The 8510-nt window shown below is 36.2% G+C and overlaps 1 pseudogene; it reads right to left on the bottom strand.

Moving 5' to 3' along the window:
• Positions 1 to 1026: 1026 nt before the first annotated feature.
• LOC103737250 overlaps positions 1027 to 8510 on the bottom strand; it is a 17763-nt pseudogene continuing 10279 nt past the window's right edge.

Below are 8510 nucleotides of genomic sequence, written 5' to 3' on the forward strand. Positions count from 1 at the left end.
TAAATAAATGCTGTAGTCCAGCTGCAAAGGATCCTAAAAACCTGAGGGGGAAGGGCAGGGGATTAAGGAAAAAAGACACAGACACAGAAACAGCTGGGATTAGGAGGACCCACAGACCGATGACCATACAGGCACTTTATTGCAGGAAAACAATGTTTTAATACCTTGCCTCAAAGCAGGAAAAAAAATATGCTCTAGAAAGATAGCACAAAACCACAAGTTCCTTTGAACCATGCATTTTCAATAATCACAGTTTCATTAATCACATGTACTTGTGCCTGCAATAGACAAACACAAATTCTAAGACAAAGGCATGTGCCTAGGAAGAGTTTCATTTATCATATGGAATTGTATAAGCAGCACCCAGGCAGAACTACTAAGAGAAAGAAATGAACCTGGGGACTGATTATCAGAGACTGACCTGTACAGATTCAGCCCCAGGTCAGCTGGTTAGGCCTTGCCAGTATCGCCTTAGCTGCTCTCCAGGGGCCAAACTGGGTGTGCCTCGAATATGGGTCAGGCAGGATAGATTTCGCCAATATCCTGTTGGCTGATCTCTGGGGAGCAGGCAGCCTGCACCTGACAAAAAAAAATAAAATAAAATATTACATAACGATTTTAAAATTTGTTAAATGTATTAATCATAGATATTAATGGGGTAAAATGTGGTAATTTTATATTACATTATGTCTTTTTTAATCTCCTTCAACATTGCAAATTTTTGATAACTGTAAAATACTGATGCATATTTGTAGGGTGCATTGTGGAACTCCAGTGTATGATATTATTACCTCATAGAAATTAACATTTTCACGTAATTTAATTTTGTGTTTAGGGTCTTTGACCTCTTCTCTTCTTGCTATTTATAATATAGCAAAGAGAGGGAATCCCTGCTACATAGTTTTGGAGTGTGTAGGAGAAGGGGAATTTGTGTAACAGATGATAACAAAAATTAAAGAATTTATAAAAATGTTTGCATATTAAGGTTTAGTATATTTAGAAATTTCTCATATGATCTTTTTTATCTCATGCAGAAAAGCATTCATTTGGATGTTCAGGTGGGGAAACATTGAATAGAAATTGTAAATAACAAATGACTTTATCAAAAAATCCAGAATGTTGACAAGGGTGAATATGAAGCCAGTAACACAGAAGTCCACTGAGAAGAAAGATGACCTGATAGATAAGCTCCGTTGTGGGTGTGTTAAACATTGGCATGACAAGCAGAAACAAAGAGGAAGCTGTGGATCCAAACACAAATGGCAGCCATACCTGAAACTTAAAAAAAAAAAAAAGTAAGATGAGAAAATAATTTGTTCTCAAAATTTTCTGTAACAGAGCACTTACAAATGTGTCCCAAATGGAGAAGACTGCAAACATGTCCTCAGATGTAATTAGAGGTCTCTCAGCTTTCCATTTTATGAAATAAATTAACTGCAGACACTCTTTTATAAAAGTTATTAATTTTTCTTCTATCAGAATGACCTTCATCTACTCAAATCAGTGCTCTTTTGTAGGCGTCGAAGTAAAGGATGCATTAAAAGACATGTCTCATAAACAAAATTTAACCAAGTTATTTTTGTAATGCTGTTGAAACTTTGATGTGGTAAGTTAGAAAACTCAGCTGTTATAACTATTTGTTCATAACACATCTTCAGAGAATCCTGAGCTAATTCATTCTAGAGCATCATTATCAAATGAAGGAAAGAGAAGGAAAGCACTTCCCAGTCCCAGAATTCTGGTTTGAAATAGGCGCTGCTCTCTTAGCCACCCATTCCTTCCAGTGTTATTCATAGAACAGCTCACATGTGCAGCTTACTGTCCTGCATGCTCAGGACAGATAACGAAGGTTCCTGTCAAGGAAGCTAACTGTCGTTGTCTGGCTTTATATGTTAGATTACTTAATGAATCTGACACTCAGATTCTTTGTTTGCATAGCAGTATCTGATGTAATATTGATCTTTGATCTCATTATGAGAAACACATTCATTATACTTCAGAACAGTGTGCTTCATGGTATTTATATATTTAACTTCTTAATCTTGTATAAGATGACTAAGATTATGATCTAATATTGAATCTCATTTCTCTAAGCTGCCTAGATGAATGTCTGAAATGTGAGACATTCATCACATATTAGCTGAATGAAAGAATGACTCAAGTCAAAGATCTCCATTCACTGTTTTCAACATGGTGACTGGTTAAAAGAAAGTCATTTTGGGGAAAAAGAATATGGCAAATGGTATAGGTTAGTGTTCTTTTTAAAAATATGTATATATTGTTATTTTTATTTTATGTGTATGAGTGTATTGCCTGCATGCATGTAAGTGCACATGTGTTGTGCAGTGACCTAGGAGGTCAGAAGTGGGTGTCAGATGCCCTGGACTTGGAGTTAGAGACAGTTGTTATCTGCCATATAGGTGTTGGGAATCAAACCCAAGTCCTCTCCAAGAGCAGCCAGTGCTCTTAACTGGCCATGTCCCTAGTCCCAGGTTAGTGTTTATTATAATTGGTTCAGTGCATCAATCTATTGAAACATCCCATGATAATCAATATTCATATAGTCCAGTGAAGACTGAATGAATCATTATCCCCACATGTGAACCTGGGAATTCAAATTACAAATAAAACTTAAGTACCTATTATACTGACTGACAGAATACATGAGATTCTCAGTTTGCTTTCCCATCGTCTTTATGATGAATCATTTGACATGGGCCAATTGCCCATGTGTATAACATGATAAAGGCACAAAACAAAGACTATAGAACCTAAAGCTCATACTATAGAAAGTTGGGGCTTTTGTTTTACTAAGGTAAAATAGATGAAAAGAAAAAAATAGAATGAAACAAATAAAGAAAAACAGATTCAAAATAAATTTTATTCACAAGAATGCATGCCATAAAGCTCTTTCTGAATTCTAAAATCAGCCACTACAAGACACAAGCAAATCAGCTGTTTAGGTGAGATTCAAATATTTCTATGCCAAGATCAGAAAGATCTTCCCCAATGTGTCCCTTACAAACAAAATATTCATCATAGTAGCAAATAAAAGACTGGTCCCTGTCCCTTTTTCCTAGTGTGTGCAGTATGAACCCTTGATTGTCTTGAGTCTGGAGGATTATAAAAGGTATATGCAGCTCTATGGGCTGCATATCTGCATGCTTTCTTTTCATTTACTTGAACCTCTCTTGTCAGCATAGTCTTTTCAGGTAAAAGCTGTATCCAGCTGTATTTGATAACTTGCACAGTTTAACTCACACCTTTGTACAGATCTTAGTACCAAATATAAATTGACATCTAGACATGTTCTGCTTTTCAGACTCTGTGCCTGGTCTTGGGACTGTATCTCCCTAGTGTACGGTAAAAGATAAAGAATATTTCTTAGGGGTTGGATAGATGGCTCCACGATTAAGAGCACTGGCTGCTCTTGCAGAGGACCTGGGTTTGGGTTCCTCGTACCCACATGGTAGCTAACAACCGTCTGTAACTACAGTTCAAGAGGGTCCAAGGCTCTCTTCTGACCTCCATAGGCATTGCACAACTTACTACATACATGTAGGTAATACACTCATACACATAAAATAAAAATAATAAAATATTTTGAAAGAATATTTATTGGGGTCTGTACACATGGTTAAGTGATAATGCACATGCCGTGTTGCTCTGTTTAATCCCTAGCAAAAAATGAATACAATAATTATTTCAGAGTTAGTACTGATTTTATCTTGTTAGTTAAGTTCAAATTTAAAATAATTATAAGCCTTCCAGTTGATGTTTTTTCTCATTATCTTATAGATAATAAATAATATGCCAAGGACATAGAAAGAAGGCAAGGGTGCATTACATATATTGGGTTGTTAGTTAAGCAGATACTTTTGAGTAAGGCCAATATTCTACTCCCCTCTAATTATTGCATAGTTTATGAATGGTAAAGAAAATGGCATTTATCTTTCTGCAAAGAATTGATTTTGCGATTTTATATAATAAAAAAAGTAGCCAAAAAGTTCCATATCACAAATTTGATCATTGGGGAGCTGGTTATATATTTTGAAGATTGGGCTTAAGTTGTCTAGAAGCATTGCACTGCTGAAATACTATTATTCATGTAAAGTAAGTAGGAATTTAGTATTAGTTCTTTGACTTACTTTTTGAGGTCTGGATAAATAGGGCTTCTGGTACCTCAATATAAGTAAAGCTATCATATTTAGCACAGTTAGAATATTGGATGATAACATCAGATATTTAATTGAGTGTATTAAATCTGAAGGTATTATTGAAACTGAAGATAAGATGGTAATCTGGATGATGGTGACAACTGGACAGTGGTGATTGTTAAGCATAGCATAGATGAAAGGCAGCTGTCCTTCTTGGCTTGCAGAGTACATGATTCTTGATATTGAAAGTATTCCACAGTCAGCAGAATTCAATAATGAAATTGAGATCCCCGAAGAAATGATCCATTGCATAGAAGGATATACTTTGTCCATCCATGAGGCAGCAGCAAAATCTACAAATATTAAACAGAAAGTCAAAAAGTCAGAGTCAATTTCACTCAATTGCAACTAAAGCAACAGATTTCTATTCCTTCCTCCATAAGTAATATGATTTAGAGGCAGTTTCCACAAGACAGAGTCCCTTTCCTCTCCTGAAGACTCTTACGTTCCTGTGTACTGTTTTGACCAGTCAAATGCATCAGAAATATTTGCTTTCCAGCTGTGATCCTAGTCTTCCAGAAATATTTCAGAGTTCTTGCTCTCCTGATTGGTAGACTCTGGACCTGATGTGTTAACTATGTGAGCTAGGTTATCAGAAAACAGGACCAGTCATACTAATTCTAGGGCTGTGTAAACAGGGCACAGTCTAGGGCTCAGCTACTGCACTATGAAGTTAAGCTGTGACCATTATGCTAAAACTACATTTCCTCAGGTTGCTCTCATCCAAAAACCTTGTGTGCTAGTCACATGAAACCTCATTTATCTCATGGCTAGTTGTATTTGGCTAAAGGGCTCCTGCAGCTCTGTCACTTCTTCATCCAACTTCATGAGTTTCAGAGCTCAGTTCTTCACTCTCCTTCCCCTCCTCTTTGCTGAGGTTCTGACTGGCATCATACTTATCTGATCTCCTTCATGTTTTCCTAACACAAATATTTCCCTGAATAAAATCATCACACTTTTTGTTATTTTGGAATTGGTTTCACAAAGGACCAAAACAAACCTCTACTTGAGACCCTCAAGGTCCATAGGCAACCGGAGGATGGCTGTCTTCCAAACTGCTTTAGTCTGCAGACATGAATGACCCCACAGAGAACAGCAATGTATAGTTGGATGCATCCTAAACTGCCAAATTGAAGGCATGTAAATTAAGCACATCACTGAATTATTCCAGGAAATTTCTGTAGGTTTGTCAATAACCAATCAGTAAGTGAAACAATCACTAAAACAAGTATTAAATAAGGTAAAAAATAAAGAATTTTCAATGGGGGTCATATCTTCTTTTTTTAAATTTTTACAAAACTTTATTGAGAATTTCATACATGTATATAAGGTATTCTTATCAAATCCATGCCCACTCCCTCCCCTCCAACATTCCCCCTTCTGAAGAGACAAGCCTAAAGTCTTTTAAGGATTAGATACAAGCTCCCAAATACTTTTGATATTTTTGGCCTTTGGAACAGAGTATGTTGCTAACAGGCCCAAGGACATTTTGATTTTTAGCAAGAAACTGGCTACATTTCTTTGAAATAGAGATGCCGACCACTCTGGCTTCTTCCATGCTGAACAGTGATGCAGGGTGAGGCAACTGGAGTACCCCTTCAGTGGGTCTATCTAAAAGGCTCCCAAATTGCAAACCTCTTGTCTCTAAGGGAAGAAGAAAGTCCTTGAATCATGAATAGGAGATGTGAAGGAGAAATAAAGTCAAGAGTAATTAGCATTACAAGTTCTAGACAGGGAACTAGAGAAAAGTCAGAACAGGGCAATTTTCAAATGTTCATATGAAAGCCTATTGGAGTTTCTTGACAAGGGCTTCCAAAAGCATCCTTCTATTGGGTTCTTCATCATTTTTCTTTTGTCTTCCAAGGCTAGACTAGTTGGCTGGGAAGAGTGGCTGGATACTCAAGTGAGGGTCCAATGACCCTGCTTGGCACTCCTTTAATGACTGAGAACAACTGTCAACAAGCCCAATTGTGGCTATGTTTAGCGATTAGGCTCAGCCAAAGTTGTGATGATGGTAGTTAATTCATGCAGAAGGGACTACTATAATGCATCTTCTTATTAAAAGAATCTGGAATTTAAAAGAATTTGGTGCTAGGAGCCACAAATGAGAGAGAACATAAGTCATTTGTTTTTCTGAGTCTGTGTTACCTCACATAGTATAACAGTTTCTAGATCCATCCATTTACCTGAAAATTGCATTATTTCATCTTTTTTTACTGCTAATAGAACTCCATTGTGTAAATACACCACATTTTGTTAACCACTCATCAGTTAAGGGACACTTAGGTTGCTTCCATTTCTTAGCTATTGTGAAAAGAGCAGCAATAAAACATGGCTGTACAATCTTTACAATAGGATGAGTCCTTTGGGTATATGGCAAGAGTGGTATAAATGGGTCATATGGTAGGTTCATTTTTAGTTTTTTTAAGAGTTCTCCACACTGTCTTCCATAGAGGCTGCATGAGTTTGCAATCCCACCAGCAGTTAATGAGCATTCCCCTTTCTCCACATCCTCGCCAACATTTGGTATCATTTGTTCTCAAGATCGTAGCCAGTCTGATTGGGGTAAGGTGATACCTTAGGGTGGTTTTATTTTGCATCTCCCTAATTATTAACGATGTTAAACACTTTTTGAGATGTTTCTTAGATATCTTTATTTCTTCCTTTGAGAACTCTCTGTTTAGATCTTTAACCCATCTTTTAATTGGATCATTTGGTTTCTCGATTCTTTGTTTTTTGAGTTCTTTATATATTCTGGATGTTAAAGCTCTGTCAGATGTTTCACTGGTGAATATTTTTTTCCCATTCTGTTTCTCTTCATTTTTTTTTTGATCGTTTCTTTTGCTGTACAGAAACTTTTTAGTTTAATGAGGTCCCACTTATTGATTGCTGACCTTAATTCCCAAGCAACTTGGGAAAATCCTTTCCTACACCTATATCCTGTAAGTTACTGCTAATATTTTCTTCTAATAGTTTCAGGGTTTCTAGTTTCACATTGATGTCTTTGATCCATTTGGAATTGACTTTTGTGCAAGGCAAAAGATAAGGATCTAGTTTCATTCTTCTACAGGTGGAGATCCAGTTTTGCCAGCACCATTTGTTGAAGATGCTTTCTTTCCCTCGTTGTGTGTTCTTGGCACTTTTGTCAAATATCAGGTGGCTGAAATTGCATGTACTCAGGTTTGGATCTTCAATGATGTTCCATTGATCTATGCATCTGTTTTTGTACCTGTACCATGCTGCTTTTATGACTATGGCTCTGTAGTATAGTTTGAGATCTGGTATAGTAATCCCCCCAGTGTTGCTCTTTGTCCTCAGGGTTGCTTTGGCTATCCAGGATCTTTTGTGCCTCCATATGAATTTACAGATTTTCTTTTCTAATTCTGTGAAGTGTGTCAAGGGGATTTTAATTGGGATTGCATTGAATCTATATATTGCTTTTGGTAGGATGGTCATTTTAACAACATTAATTCTTCCAATCTATGAACATGGGTGGTCCTTCCATCTCCTGGTGTCTTCCTCAATCACTTTCTTTAAGAATTTAAAACTTTCATTGTAGAGATCTTTGGTTTCTTTTGTCATATTTATTCCAAGATATTTTAATTTTTTGCAGCAATTGTGAAAGTGAGCATTTCCCTGTATTCTTTCTCCAATTGCTTATTATTTGTATATAGAAAGGCTACTGATTTTTGTAGATTGATTTTTTAACCTGCCACTATACTGAAAGTGTTGATCAGGTCTAGGAGTTCTCTGGTGGAACTTTTGGGATCTCTTAAGTATAGTATCATATTATCTGCAAAAAGTGTTAGTTTGACCTCTTCTTTTCGAATTAGTACTCCTTTATTTTCCTTCTCCTGTCTTATTGCTATAGAAAGAGTTTCAAGCACTATGTTGAAAAGGAGTGGAGATAGTGGACATCCTTTTTTTGGTTACTGATTTCAATGGGAATTCTCCCAGTTTTTCTCCATTTAGAATGATATTGTCTGTGGGTTTGTTGTATATAGCTTTAATTATATTGAGGTATGTTCCCTTCAGTCCAATTCCCTCCAGGACTTTGAAGATAAATACATGCTGAATTTTACCAAAAGCCTTTTCTGCATCTATTAAGATGACAATGTATTTTTTGTCTTTGAGTCCATTTATATGATTAATGTTTATTGACTTGCATATATTGAACCATCCTTGCATTTCTGGGATAAAGTCTACTTGATCACGGTGAATGATCTTTTTTTTATGTTTAACTTTTTTAATTATTTATTTAATAATCATATAATTAGAAGAAGCATTTCATTA

This window comes from Nannospalax galili, unplaced genomic scaffold (assembly GCF_000622305.1).
Source record: "Nannospalax galili isolate Female #2095 unplaced genomic scaffold, S.galili_v1.0 scaffold370, whole genome shotgun sequence".
Classification (NCBI taxonomy): domain Eukaryota; kingdom Metazoa; phylum Chordata; class Mammalia; order Rodentia; family Spalacidae; genus Nannospalax; species Nannospalax galili.